Here is a 14,409-nt window from a genome sequence, read left to right as displayed (position 1 = left end):
GCCCTGCCTAGGCAGAAGTGATGGGAAGTGAGAGGCGCTGAGGCTGTGAGGTTCGGCTCTGAAGGCCAGCGGGTCCGGGTGTCACAGACTCTCTGCAGAGCTTGGAGGCAAGATTAGGGTCTGCTTAGGCAGAACTTACAAGCTACCTGCACTGCTAGGGACTTGTCGTCTGTACTTGCCTGGCATGCGTACGGGGGGGGGGGCGAGTGTTCATATGTATACAGTTGCATATCCACGTGTGTGTATGGAGGCCAGAGGTGACATTCGTGTGCTCGAGTTCCCCGTAGTTCACCAGGCATGATGTCTGTCTCTTTAGACTCTAACCGCTGCCAGTATCGTCTAGGGCATGGACTTTGAAAGGGGAAAATGTGCTTAGCGTGGGTGATGTCGTCTCACTAGCTGAGCCCCAGCAAGGTCAACTCTATGGAGGAAGCTGCTTCTAAATAAAGGTGATGGCAGGTTCCGGGAAGACCCGCTGGCCAAGCCCTGCCTTGCCCAGCTGACTGCGTAACCAATGCTTTCCTGTGCTGTGGGGCCACATCGGCCCTCCTCAGGAGATGCTGGGCACACAATTTCTTCTACTGTTGTCTGTGACAAGAGCATCTCAGGTTTCAGAAGACAATAAATGTCTCACCGGACAGGTCTTGCCAAGGGCGGGAAATCTCTGAATTTATTAATTGGGGCTCTCTGAGGCCATTAAGAATTAAAAGTTGTTCATTATCTGTCTTTACCAGAATTTTGCTCCCTGGAGAACTAACAGGGAAAGCAGTTTGAGGTTTAGAGCCAGACAGCCCTCGGTGTGTGTCCTGCTAAACCAAGTGGCCCCAAATGGCCTCAGACAAGTCTCTGGCCTCCTTCCTGTCCTCTCCCACCTGTCTTCTGGGGCCTCAGAGGGGCTTCCAGTGCACACCCAGCCGGTCACTGTCAGCCTTCCTAGTGTTTACCACAAAGCCAGCTTCTGACTATGCTTGCACCAGCCACCATGGCCACCTTAGGGATTTGGCATTCCCGCAGCAGAGCTGCTCTGAGCCCTGACCAGCCTTGCTCCCACCCCACCCCCCACCCCCGCTTGCCTTGTTTAACTTGATTCTTGATCAGGTCTTTTTATGTCCTGCCTGATGCTGCAGGGAGACACTCCAGGTCATGGTGGCTCCTTCCATGACACTAAGTGACTGGGGTTAGGTGGTGGTATCAGATGGCCTTGCTTCAAAGCAGAGAACTGGATTGCTTATGGAATGCCCACAAAGATAAGGGTAAGGGCACAGGCCACAGGTAGCCAGAGTCACCCACCAGGCCCTCCTGAGGTGGAGGGCTGGACTTAGTCACATGACACCAGCAAAGACCCTGTCTGTGTGACTGACCTCAGGCTGTGATAATTCAGACCCCCCCCCCCCCCCCCCCCCCCCCCCCCCCCCCCCCCCCCCCCCCCCCCCGCCGAGAGACTCCACACGGCCAATAATGTTCCTATCTTTGGGTAGCCTCAGGCTGCAGGTGCCTCAGGGTCCTTTGAGGCTGGACCCAAAGAAAGAGAATTCCTTTCCTGTGGCTAGACATCTTAAGGACACGTATTACAGAACCCAGTTCTGTTGACTCCTTGTCAAGACAGCTAACTCCAAGTGGTTCCTCAGGGCCAGGATTGAGAAGGGGAAGCAGTTACCAAAGGACATCCAGCGTGGAGCTCTGGCTAGGGCCACTATCACTGCACCTGTGCCCATCCCAAAGGCAGCCCCCGTGGGCTAAGTCTCTCCTCTAAGAAGAGAAGAAAGAAGATCTCAGTTTAGCATCTATAAAAAAGCCGAATAATTTGTTTATCAAGCATGCATCCTCTGGAAGCAGAGCAGATCCAGGTGTTCGCCTTTCCATGCCCATAGCAGGAAGCTGGGTCTCTTGGGACTCCACCTCCTGGGTGAGTTGCTGCCCTTGGTGGAGAGAGAGCTTGGACCCTTTCACCGTCTGTTCTTCTGGGGAACCTGACTGGTTATCGCTAGTCAGACTGACGCAGAGCCCTGGTACTAAGCAGGTTCTCTGCAGCCTCGCTTGAAATCTGCTTCCTTCACGCTTTCCCGTTTGAGAGCAAAGGTCAGGGAGGAGGCTGGAAGATGCTGAGCCAGACTCCAGGGTCAAAGGAAGCTCGGACAGCAGCTGTGTGGCCTAGGGCAAGTCCCTGGCTTTCCCCGAGGGTAGGGTGATGTCTGCTGAAATGAGCCCTGTGACTGTGTGTTAGTGCCTGGCCTTCTGCTCAGAGGAAGGAGGCATCTTCCCTCTCCCCCCCTCCTGTGTGTGCACCTTTCCGGTTTGCCACCCACCCCCTTCATCGCCTCCCCTTCTAGCAGGCTCTAGGCTTGAAATTCCACCCTCAACACCAACCTTGGGGGCTGGACAGGTGAAGGCTTGCCCATGGTACTCAGGAACAACATCCATCGATGTGGTACTAGAAAAGGGGCACTCAGAAGCCAGCTCTGCTCCTGAGACTTTGTAATGCAGCTACCCCCTTGTATAGTGTAATCAAAGAGAAGCCCAGCGCACATCCATGATTAGGACCCCAGAACCTGAGCACATTCATTCAAACCCAAGATGTTTCTCTAGGAGGCTTGCTGTGGGCAGAACCCAGACAGGCAGAATAGTTTCTTTCTGAATCGTTGTACAAATATCTCTGCTCAATACCACATCTCTTTCAGTCTGAGAAAGTCCCGTTCTCCGTCATCTACCCTTGACAACACAGTGCACAGTACCCTTGTGCACAGGAGCAGAGCCACACCCATATCCCTTAGCCAGAAAGAAAGGAGGGAAGGAGGGAAGGAAGGAGGGAGGGAGGGAGGAAAGGAAAAGAAAAAATCAGGCAGGAGCTGGCCTACAAGGCCTCCTAATACTCAAGTAGCCAGAAGGAATGAGCCTGGGATCATCACAACCTCCCACAGTCCCTCCCAGATAGACACCCCGACCCCAGTGGTAGAACAGGCACCCCCAGGCCACCTTGCATGCAGGCCCTCACATTGCATCTTCCTGCACAAATGTGCTGAGCTCAGCTCCAGGCCTGGACTGAGGGAGAAGACAGGTAGCCCTTCCACTCTGTCAGTCACAGTTGGCTTTCCAGAAGTTCTGTTTAGTGCTGGACAGGTGTTTGTGTGCCCATGTGGATGTATGTTTACACCACAGGGATAATCCTATCTAGCTGTTACTGCTCTCCAGACAACTTTCCCAGCAGGATTGGCTTCCAGTTCTCATAGATGTGTGTGTGTGTGTTTGTGTGTATCGGTGTGTGTCTGTGTGTGTGTCTGTGTGTGTCTGTGTGTGTCGGTGTGTGTCTGTGTGTGTCTGTGTGTGTCGGTGTGTGTCGGTGTGTGTCTGTGTGTGTCTGTGTGTGTCGGTGTGTGTCGGTGTGTGTCGGTGTGTGTCTGTGTGTGTCTGTGTGTGTCGGTGTGTGTCTGTGTGTGTGTGTTCACTCACATACATGCATATGCACAACAGAAACAAGCTTACAACCCTGTGTTTCTTTGGTGTTCCTCAAAGGGAAACAGGCTTATCTCTTACTGGCAAGCAAAGAACACCAGGTATTCCTGCCCAGCCAACTCTGATAGCAGACAGATTTCCTAAGCAGGGCTTAATCACTTAAATTCTCCCGATGATTTCCAGGCACCAGCACCTCCATTCTGTCTAGGGGAAAGCTTAGCCTGATTTCATTGACTTTTTTATCAGAATGTTGCAAAGTTCTCCTCGGTCTGCCAGTCATCTCGGGTGTGTGCAGTTTGGCTGACGATTCTGGGGTGTCAGTTACAGGAGATAGTATCTGGCACACAGGGAAACCGCACTCGGACTAGGGCTCTTCGTTCTGTGGCTGAGGCTGCAAGAGCAGGGCTGTGGAGCGACAGTCTGAGGGGACAGTTTCTCCCTGGACCTTCATGTGAGCATCTGTACTGGACTCTTGCTTCTATTCGCTTTGCTTTGAAGCTGTCTCTCTTGGATTTAAAATCTGCTCACCAGTCTCCCTCACCCTGCACTTTCCTGAGCATCCTGGTGCACAGAGGTTCCTAACCACCTACCTCACAGGTGGGGGGTGGTGCATGATTTTAGCGGTGTGGGCCTCACACATCATAGATCTCCCACAATGCCCAGCTAGCCTTCTCCCCCTCTTTCTCTCACTGTCATATCTTTTTTGTTGACTAAATACATCATAAAACAAGCAAAAATTCTGGCACAGGCATATAGAGAATGTTCCAGCATCATCTCTAGTAGCCCAAAGAATAAACTACCCAGACACCCATCAGCAATAGAAACAATAAATGTGTGGTGGTAAATTCACATGATGGATGTTCTGAGGAGCTTGCAGCTTCTGAGCAAGAAAGCACTGAGGGGGCCGGAAAGATGGCTCAGCAGTTGGGAGCACTGGCTGCTCTTCCAGAGGTCCTGAGTTCAATTCCCAGCAACCACATGGTGGCTCACAACCATCTGTAATGAGATCTGGTGCCCTGTTCTGGCCTGAAGGCAGACATACAAGCTGAACACTGTATAAATAATAAATAATTCTTTAAAAAAAAAAAAAGAGAGAGAGCTCTGGTGTTAAAGAATACGTGATTCCTTGCCTAGAAAGGACAATGGAAGCAAAGCACAGGTTACATTAGTGTCCTGGCTGCTTGTCTTAGCACACATCTGTTCCGTACACATCTGTTCACTTGTTCCGCCGTGACTTCTTTTGCCACTTTCATGTGTATGTGTTGACAGAGGTTTCTGTCCCACCAGGTCCCACAGTTGTTCAGTACCAAGGAAACACACAGAGAGCTACATTAATTATAAACTGATTGGACTAGTAGCTCAGGCTTCTTATTAACTCTTATAACTTATATTGTTGCTGTTAGCCACGTGGCTTGGTACCTTTTTTGGTGAGGCAGTCACATCTTGCTTGCTCTGAGTTTGGCTTCCTCTGTATCTGGGTAATGACTGCAGACTGAAACTTTCCTCTTCCCAGAATTCTCGTTGCCCTGCCTCTACTTCCTGCCTGGTTGCCCCGCCTATACTTCCTGACTGGCTACTGGCTAATCGGCATTTATTTAAAATACAAGTGACAGGGTACAAACCATTGTCACACAGCATGTGTGTTGTTGGGTATATATGTATATGCATGCTTTGTGTGTGAAGGCACATATGAGAACGCAAGTGCACATGTATGCGAATGCATGGGAGACCTGAGGTTGGCTTCTGGAGTCCTCCACTGTTGGCTTTTCCACCTCATTCAAACACTTAGAGATCACGAATATAGCTAGTTTTGCCGGCCAGCTTGCTCTGGGAATCCCGTATCCTGGCCTTCCAAGGCTGGATTTACAGGTAGTTCGTACACCTGTTGGCATTTATGTGGGCTCTGATCCTCACACTCTGAGCCTCACAGCAAGAGCTTTACTACCAAACCAGTTCCCCAACCCCAAGAAAGTTTAAGTCCAGCGGGAAAGAAGGGAAGTCCTTGGAGTTCATTTAATTATTCAACAACCAAGAAGGACGAGCAGTTGTTGATCCTTCAGCCACAGCAAGGAGAAGAAAAATCACCGTGCTCTGGACAGAGGGCCCCAGAGGGGCACAGGGGCAGCCACTCATTCATTTGTCCACTGGTAGAATAGCTTACCAACACATTGAGAAGCAGCCAGAGGAGTCCTGAGAGCAGAATTTATCACTCAGAGCAGCTTCGGCCTCTCCACTGCACTGTGCACGTGGCAGGGGTCCACTTCTTTTTCCTCCATGGCTTGACACTCATGGGTGAGTGAGCCACAGAATGCAGATGGTGCGGGAAGCCCATGAGACCATCCAGCCACAGGCAGACCGAGGCTGGAAGGGAGGCAGCAGCTAGAGTGCACGGTAGGGAACTGGGCTAAAGAGTAGGAATGGCCCCTGGAGAGGTGCAGAGACTGTCTGTGTGAGGGTTCCCCCGGCCGGACAGGACTGCCGTTGGAAGGGTGGATGCTCACTTGACTTTATTCTGTAGACGTTTTCAAACATACAGCCCTTTGTTTCTTTGGTGTCTCTCAGAAGGAAGCAGGCGTGTCTCTTCCTGGCATGAAAGAATGCCCGGCACTCACACTCAGAGTGTGTGATCCTGTGGACTTTACCTTCCCCTCCTTGGTCCACCCCACTCTCTGAAACATAACTTTGCTACCTTTGGGGGCTGTGTGCCCCAGGACTTTACCCTGGTGTTGTCATGATAAGGCCCTATTATCTAATCATATGACATGAGGCTTTCTCCAGATTGCTTAAACTTGGGGTTCTCAGGCCCATGGACAAAAATGCTTCATCCCTAGGAATGAATTATTGAATGAGTATTAAGCTTTAAAGTCACATTTGCCTGAGCTGAGTGTGGCTGTGGCGGGGCCCTCACGGGCTTGCTGGCAGATGGGGAGAGAAGATAAGCATCCATGAAAGGTAAGAGGAGCAGACGGGAGCCACCTGGCATGTCTGCAGGAGGGCGCTTGTTTTATGGATTAGGTTCTTGGCCTCAGTGTGGACCTGCCCCCCAGCTCACCTCCTGTCGATACTGATGAAAACGTTTTGCTGAGTGGCCTTTCATGTCAAGGAGAAAAGTCAGTAAATGCCTTTTGGTTCCCATTTCTTGTTGACATGGAAGGGTCCTTTTGTCTTTTAAAGAACTAGAACCAAGGATATGAAGAATGTAAAATGGGGGCTGAGAAAATGGCTCAGTTTTTAAAGCATGAGAACCTGATTTTGAACCCCAGCACCCACTTTAAGAAACCAGGCAGAATGGCATGTGCCAGGGCAAGAAGATGGGGCCTGTAGGTTCCTAAGGCTTTTCTGTCTGGCCAGTCTTGCCGGGTCAGTTCAGAGAGAGACCCTGTCTCAAAAACTAAAGTGGAGAATGGTGGAGGAAGATACCCAAGACCTCTGGCCTCCACGCATGTGTACATGTGCCCCTACCCATGAACAAATACACAGAACAAAGAGTATGGGAGTGCGGTTGAGCTAACACTGTGGCCTTTTCTGAAAACCTACTCGTTATTTGTGGCTTCTTACAGAGTCATGTTGGGGCGCTGTCTGCTGGAACTATGCAAATGCGCGTTCCACACGATGCTGTGCAATGTGGGAGTGTCAGGTCGCATACACCTGCTGAGCGCCAGGAGCACAGACGGTACAGCTGTGTCAGATCCCAGAGTTGTTGAAACAAAGCAGCACAGGAGAGGGAGAATCTGGGGAATGTCAGCATTTATGTTCGGAGTCACCCTTCAGGCCCAGGGACTCCGGCCAGGGCCATGGGCTTGTTACGATGTGCTGCCCTGAGCCACAGCCAGGAAGGGCTGGCCATGGCCTTTCTCTGTTCCTGTGTAACCCCAGTGGCACATGAAGGTTATCATCATGATGTATGTCCTGGCCTCAGGACATGTTCTGTGACTTCTTGGGTCCACAGGCAACCCCATGGGCTCCCCATGGATCCCAGACTCTCCCTGGGTAAGGTTAAGGAGTGTGAGAGCGGAAGGTACCTGTGACCCGGATATTGCACAAGAGGTGGCTCTCAGAGCCAAGGTCGCATAACTAAGAAGCTTCTAGTCTTTACCTGGAACTCAGATGACCTCTTGGAGCAGGTGGCCCTCAGTGTGAATCTCAGGCCTATCTTGACATCACGTGAATTAGACAGGTGTGGTGGCACACACCTTAAATCCCAGCACCCGGGAGGCAGAGGTAGGCGGATCTCTGTGAGTTCAAGGCCAGTCTGGTCTATAGCGCAACTTCCAAGACAGTCAGGAGAACACACAGAAACCGTGCCTTGAAAAACTAAAGCAAACAAAAATGCCCAATTCTAGGATGTCCACCCAGCTGCTGAGTCTGGACCTATGGGCAGGCACTAAAAGCTGGCCCAGACTAAAGCTTGTGTCCCTGCTGCATGAGTCACCAGGGACACCTGTGTAAAGATACCCCAGGACTCACTCTGCAGGCCCATGCCAGCCTGGGCATGGCCTTTCTGTTTCACTCACTGGTCTAGTGCCCAGAGCAGAGCTTAGCTTACTAACACAGTGCTTGCCAGTCCTGAACTTACAGTCCTGAAGACCGGAGAGGGGGCTGCTGAGAGTCACCCCACACTCTCTGTGCAGGGGGAGAAGGCACCAGTTGCAGTGACTTAGTCAAAGACTTGTTTGCTACTGAGGCTGAGGGATGAAAACCTCGTTTCTCAGAACTGCACTGCGAGCATCCTGTAGGACTATTTCATTCATCTTGTCTGAGGAAAGTCATGGCTGACCTTGATGTCACCTGTGGAGGATTCTGGCTTCTGTGGTTTGGGACAAGGACTGATGCATGACTGTGCCTCAAGCCACTGCCCCCCCCCGCCACCTCTGCCTTGTCTACCCCTGTTTCCCCCCAGTTTAGCTCAGTCCTAATCCTTCTTAAAGACCAGACTCCTCAAGCACCAGCCCCTCTCTCTGGCTTGTGGTGGACGAGATACCAGCCTTCTTCTCTCACCTCGTGTTCACTTTTGTCTGAATACATTTCTCTGTCTAAAGACTGTGATGTGGCAGGCTCATCCACTTCCTGGTACCATGTCCTAATATCCTAACATGGTGCGTCCTTGGCCGCCTCCTTGTCTCCATTCCGTTATCCTAAGCATAGGAACTATGGGGCTTTGTGCTCCAGATACCTAACTGTACTTTGGGTGCCCGCTGCTACTGCCAATTACAGCCCAGAGAAAAGGGTCCTGAGTCAAAGACTGGAGGTGTTCGAGATGGGCCTGGGCCTGCAGAGAAGGCCTGATCTTGCTTCCCCAAAGCCCGTCCTCTCCCCTGCTCCAGGCCCCCAGAACATCCACTTCAGCAGACCCACATCATGGTGCTGCTGTCCCTGGGCCTGGCTGGGGAGCCTACACCCTTCTCAACAGTGCAGAGGACCGTGGGAGCTATGCCTGCAGGCACTGTACCGTGATCATGAGCTCAGCCCAGGAGTGACAATACCCTAATGCACAGTCAGCGACAGCTGCTTCCAGTCTGTCACAGTCTGCACGTTCAAGGGCATAAGGAAAAGGAACTAGGTGAACCAGGACAGAGGCTGCAAGTTCTAGGCAGCTGTGACAGGGTGGGAGAAGAGGCTTTTATAGGACCCCAGGGCCACTATGGACATGCTGGACAACACAAATAGGAAACCCAGGCCCTGTGGGTATCGAGCCATGAAGAGCTGGTATCATATAGACATAGTGGGACCTGCCTCCTGCCTCTATCAACCCCAGACTGCCTTGCCTGTGCCGGTCACTCAGAGGAGGTCAGTCATCCTCCGGAAGCAGTCCTCATGGTTTCCACCCGTCTCCAGAGAGTGAAAACCCCCAAGAGAGCCTCGTTCTAAGATATGCAGAGATGGCCACTTCCTCATCTAAGGACCAAGCCAGCAACAGTAGCTTCTGCCTAGAACCACTTTGGGCGGTGAAGCTACTTTACTTGCCTTCTGGTGGAGGTGCCCCAGCGCAGAGGTCAGGTGTGTCTAGTCTGTGTCACTGACAGTCAGACAAAAGTCCTTGACTGTAAGTAAGCAGCCTTAGCCAGTGAGAGAGAGTGAACTGGTTGCTGAAGTCCTTGAGGACAAAGGACTCTGCCTACTGCCAGTGTGCTCAAGCTCCTGGTGGTGTCCACCAAGGAAGCTCATAATACCCCATCAAATGCACCCTGCTGAGGAAAGAGCTAGGAGGTGGCAGACATCGTGGTTTTGTTGTCCTATCAGCGGGTGCTGGTTTCAGCTGTGACTTGGAGGAACAGGTGACTTGTGCTTTAATTTACACAACACGGAATCACCAGACTGTGCCGAGTTGTGGGCTCCGTGCCCAGAGACACACCCCCCTCCACCTGTTATGTCACCATCGCAGCCCCACCTGGTGTCATGTAAATGTCACATTACCCTTGGCAGGGCTTCTCAAATAGCACCTCGGAAACTTGGCTGTGGGAGGACAAGAAAACCGGACATTGCCTTGGGCCTGCTAACTGCACCGAGTTCTCTGACCGGGGCTGGGCACCTACACACACTCAGACCCCTGGAGGACAGGACCAGCATTCGCACCGGCAAAGACAGCTACTGGCCAAGAGAGACAGGGTCATCCCAGCAAAGCATCCAGGAGCTTTGTGCTGGGCCTTTGGCATGAGGCCATGGAAATAATGGGTAGACACCTGGTGCGACTGGGCGGGCAGGGTCAGAGGGGAGTTCGAAGAAGCTCTCTGTGTAGCTGTGTGTTAATCAACCTGAAGCAGAGTGGAGATTTTGACACATGGCGAGACAGCATGAGAAAACCTGACACACTAAGCAAAGTAAGCCAGTCATGAGAAAACCAAAGGAGTGTAAGACTTGCGCTTGGAAAGACGAAAGACTTAGGGGATGGACGGCCACACAGTGTGAGTGACATACCACTGCCCTGCACACTCTGAGATGCTAAGTTATACACCGTATGAATGCATTAGATACATTTTACTTTTAAATTACATGTGTATATGCATGTGTGTGTGGTTTAAAATGGCAAATTATACATTGGGTGAGTGTTTTCGATGTATGTTATTTTTAATTTTGTGCATATGTGTATGTACATGAGTCTGATCTATGGGACACCTTTGTTTAACAAGGTCACAAGAAGCATGACTCATGAAAGAACAAACGGCTAAACTATTTATCAGAATTTAAAACATAAACCCAACAAAACGAGAGGCCACAAGTGTTGGATCCCTGGAGCTGGAGTTACAGGCAAGGGTGAGCCACCTGCAGTGGACCCTGGGGACAGAACTTGGGTTTTCCACAAAAGCAGTGTCTGCTCAACTGCTGAGCTGCCTTTTGCTCAATTAGAAATTTAAAACTTTTTTTTTTACAACAAATTAGCCTATTTTCTGTGTCCGATGGTTTGGGTTGCTATGACAGAGTCCCACTGGCTAGCTGGCTTCTCCTGACAGCTAGGCCTCCCAGCAGCAGGCTCCTCCCAGCAGCAGGCTCCTCCCAGCAGCAGGCTCCTCCCACACCCACTACCCCTGCTGCAGCACCCACGTGCCAAGCCGCCCCAGTCAGGAGGATGTTGTGGGTTGTTGCATGAACCAGCCAGCTCTTACTGACTTGTCCTCAGCCATGGGAGCCACTCTGACAGGCACACTGGCTGATGGGGAACCCTGAGTTACAGACTGTCTACTCAGAGACCTCACAAAACAGACTGGGAGCCCAGTCTCTGAGGAGCCCGTAGCTGGCCTATTCTTCTCAACCATTGCAGCCTCTAGGTAGGAGTTCATGGTTGTGCAGCTAGCTCTCTTATCCACGGAGCCGTCTCTCCGGCCCTGAGAGTTCTTTCTGTATGGTGGACATAAGCCTTTAGCACACATGTAATTGCAAGTGCCTTCTCCATGCCGTTTGTCTTTTTCAGTTTCCTTTGTGTTTGTGTCTTAAATTCTGACAAAATAAAGTGTATCCACTTGTTCTCTCGTGAGCTATGCCTCTTGGTAGCCCTGTTAAACAAGGGTGTCCCCTATAAGAACTGCAGTGTTTCTTGAGTGGGAGCAGTGTGCAAAGAGTGTGCCAGGCGGGAGGTATGGTGGCAAGCAAGACTAGCACCATTCGTGCTCAGAGGAGGAAACGAGATACATACATAAAAGATCGCCTGCAACACTGGCACCCTGAAGGCTGGGCTCCAGGGTGAGACCCCGTCTCAATAACAAAGGGCTAAGGATGCAGCTCAGTGGGATAGCCCTTGCCGAGAATACACAGGGGTCTGGACTTCACTCCCCGCTCAGAAATAGTAGCCCCACAGCACACTGATTTTCTGATGTTGGAATGTGCAATGTCGCTAGAAGGAAGAGCAAGCAACACCATAGAAAGCAGAGGAAACTTGAAAAGTTGCACAGAGCAATGATAGAGGCAGGAGTGGAGGAGTGAACCAAAATCATTAGAGAGTCTGATTTCTCTAAGCACAGTGCTCTGGTTCTAGAAATTCAAAGAGAAAAGCGGTATGGGAACCTCAGGTACCAAGAGACCCGCCCCAGTCCCACAGCTTTTGCGTGGCTGTTTCCCTTTTGAGGGCCGTGCTCAGTGACCTTATCAGGGTCAGGCTCCATCAGGAGGCAAGGTTAGGCAAGGTTTGAGCCAGGTATAAGTATGTGCAGAAAGGAGAGCATCAATGCAATGGGTCAGGTGGATATGGAAGGGGGCAGGGGGCTTTGCCACTGTGGAGGCCTGCACATCAAGGGCCAAGTACTCCCTCCCTGTGAGACATGACCTAACAGTGGTGCTTACTGCACATCCGGAGCCGGAAGCATCAGGAACCCAGGCATCCCTGGAAAGGAGGGTCCTTGTCTGGGTTTCTGCCAGTTCAGATGTTACCTCTCTCATTTGAAAACCCTAGGAAAAGATCCAGTGGGCTGCTGTCATCTTTAATGACTTCAAACTCCCACATTGCTACTGCATTGAGGGGCAGCAGAAAGTGCTAGGGTTGAGATCTGGGCCACCTTGAAAAGGCAGTACCTATGTCCCCACTAGGAGATCCTCCATTCCCTCCCATAGGGATGGTCCTTCCTTCCCTGCCTCTCCAGGGAGACTGGCACCCATGCATCACTAAGGCCAGGGGTCAGAACTCACAATCCCTTTCATTCTGGGAAGAAGGAGAACAGCTGAGTGCTCAGAATGGCTCTGAGCAGACGTTGCCTGGACACCTTCCCGGCCTCCCTAGCCATCACACTGGCACCTCAGAGCCCAAGGGCTTGGCAGGCTGTGTCAGATGATGTGTCAAGTCAACAGAGCCCCAGGAGAGCCCTGCTCAGAGTCCCGTGGCAGCTGGCTGTGGCCAGCCTCCTGGAAGGGAATACCCAGCCTGGCCACCAGCCATTGCCCAGAGAGAGAACACCGCGGGGGAGCTAGGCAAGAGAACATTAAGCACAAGCTCCATGGTGCCAGCCCTAGCTTTCTCCTGCCTTTTGAGCGTGGCCCTTAAACCAAGAAAGGCTTTAAGTACTGTGGTCTAGACCCCATGTCCCCACGTGCAAGTGTGTTCTAGTTTTCCCAGATTCCTGCACATTTGGAAAACTAGGGCATGCCTCAGTAGCTCAGAGCCCACCTGGAAGCATCTACCACCATCTCACCTGCTCTGAACCCAGACCCTGGATGATGAGGAGACCCAAAGCTACCTTTCTGGAAGAGGTTCAAAATAGAGCCTTCAGGAGATAGTTCAGGGAGCTGGAGAGATGGCTCAGCAGAGGACCCAAGTTTGGTTCCCAGCACCCACATGACAGCTCACAACTGTCCATAAATCCAGTTCCAGGGGATTTGATATTCTCCTCTGGCCTCAACTGGCTCTGCACTCATGTGGTACACAAACACATATGCATGTAACACATTAGTATAAAATTTAAAAACAACTGGATAGGCAGGGATAATTTGGGAAGCCACACAGCTAGAGGCTTCTGTGGTCTGCAGTGGGGAGGAGCCACCATCACTGGTTCTGAATAGAGACACACAACTGAATGACAGAAAGTGCAGAAGCAGCACAAGGTGTGTTGACAGATGTTTCTGTCCTGCCAGGTCCCATAGCTGTTCAGACCCAAAGAAATACACAGAGGTCTACGTTCATTATAAACTGGTTTGCTTATTAGCTCAGGCTTCCTATTAACTCTTATAACTTGTATTAGCCCATAATTCTTGTCTGTGTTAGCCACATGGCTTGGTACCTTTTACCAGCAAAGCAGTCACATCTTGCTTCCTCTATGTCTAGGTGATGACTGCAGACAGAGCTTTCCACTTCCCAGAATTCTCCTGTTCTGGTTGCCCCACCTCTACTTCCTGCCTAGCTACTAGCCAATTAGTGTTTTATTAAACCAATACAACAAACAAATCTTTATAGGGTACAAGATCATTGTCCCACAGCACTTCCCCTTTTTTTCCAAAGCAAAATCTCTGACTCTAATCTCCTTTGTTAGCTTTTTTTCCTGACTATTAGTCATAATAACTTGTAACCAAAACCCTAAACAAAGACAAACATCCATAAACCATTTTTGGGGAATGTGGGCATAGTTTTCTAGGAAAAATATGTAACGCTTCATGAATTTGCGTGTTGTCCTTGCGCAGAGGCCATGCTAATCTTCTCTGCATAATTCCAGTTTTAGTGTATGTGCTGCTTCCCACAGCAAAGGTGTAATTTGTAGCTTTAAAGGCATGCTCTGGGAGCTTCTGGTGGCAGTTCCCAGACAGCTATCACTCTGGCTTTCTGTCAACTCCTGCCCCACTCTCCTGGAAATAGGCTGTTAGTGTTCAAACAGCTCCTGTGGTTTGAACAGTAGGTCTGTAGCTGGGGGCATTATTTGGGAAGATTTGGGAATCTTTAGGATACAGAGCCTGGCTGGTTGGCATGATCAACTTGAAGGTGGCCTTCAGGTCTGTACCCCAGCCCAAGTGTTCTCTTCATAATTGACCAAAAATATGAACAAGTCA

The 14,409-nt window shown here is 50.9% G+C and overlaps 1 protein-coding gene and 1 non-coding gene across 9 annotated transcripts in view; one reads left to right on the top strand and one right to left on the bottom strand.

Moving 5' to 3' along the window:
• The window catches only part of Prkag2 (protein kinase AMP-activated non-catalytic subunit gamma 2), a 272,656-nt gene that overhangs the window by 151,622 nt on the left and 106,625 nt on the right, over positions 1–14,409 (top strand). The window lies entirely within an intron of this gene.
• On the bottom strand, positions 14,002–14,108 carry LOC126489459 (U6 spliceosomal RNA). Its single transcript, XR_007588923.1, has one exon. It is a non-coding gene; the product is annotated as a U6 spliceosomal RNA (small nuclear RNA).

The sequence above is a fragment of the Alexandromys fortis genome, unplaced genomic scaffold (genome assembly GCF_014885135.2).
Source record: "Alexandromys fortis isolate MF-2015 unplaced genomic scaffold, M_Fortis_MF-2015_v1.1 scaffold_217, whole genome shotgun sequence".
NCBI classification, from domain to species: domain Eukaryota; kingdom Metazoa; phylum Chordata; class Mammalia; order Rodentia; family Cricetidae; genus Alexandromys; species Alexandromys fortis.
This window is presented reverse-complemented; position numbering and strand designations above follow the sequence as displayed.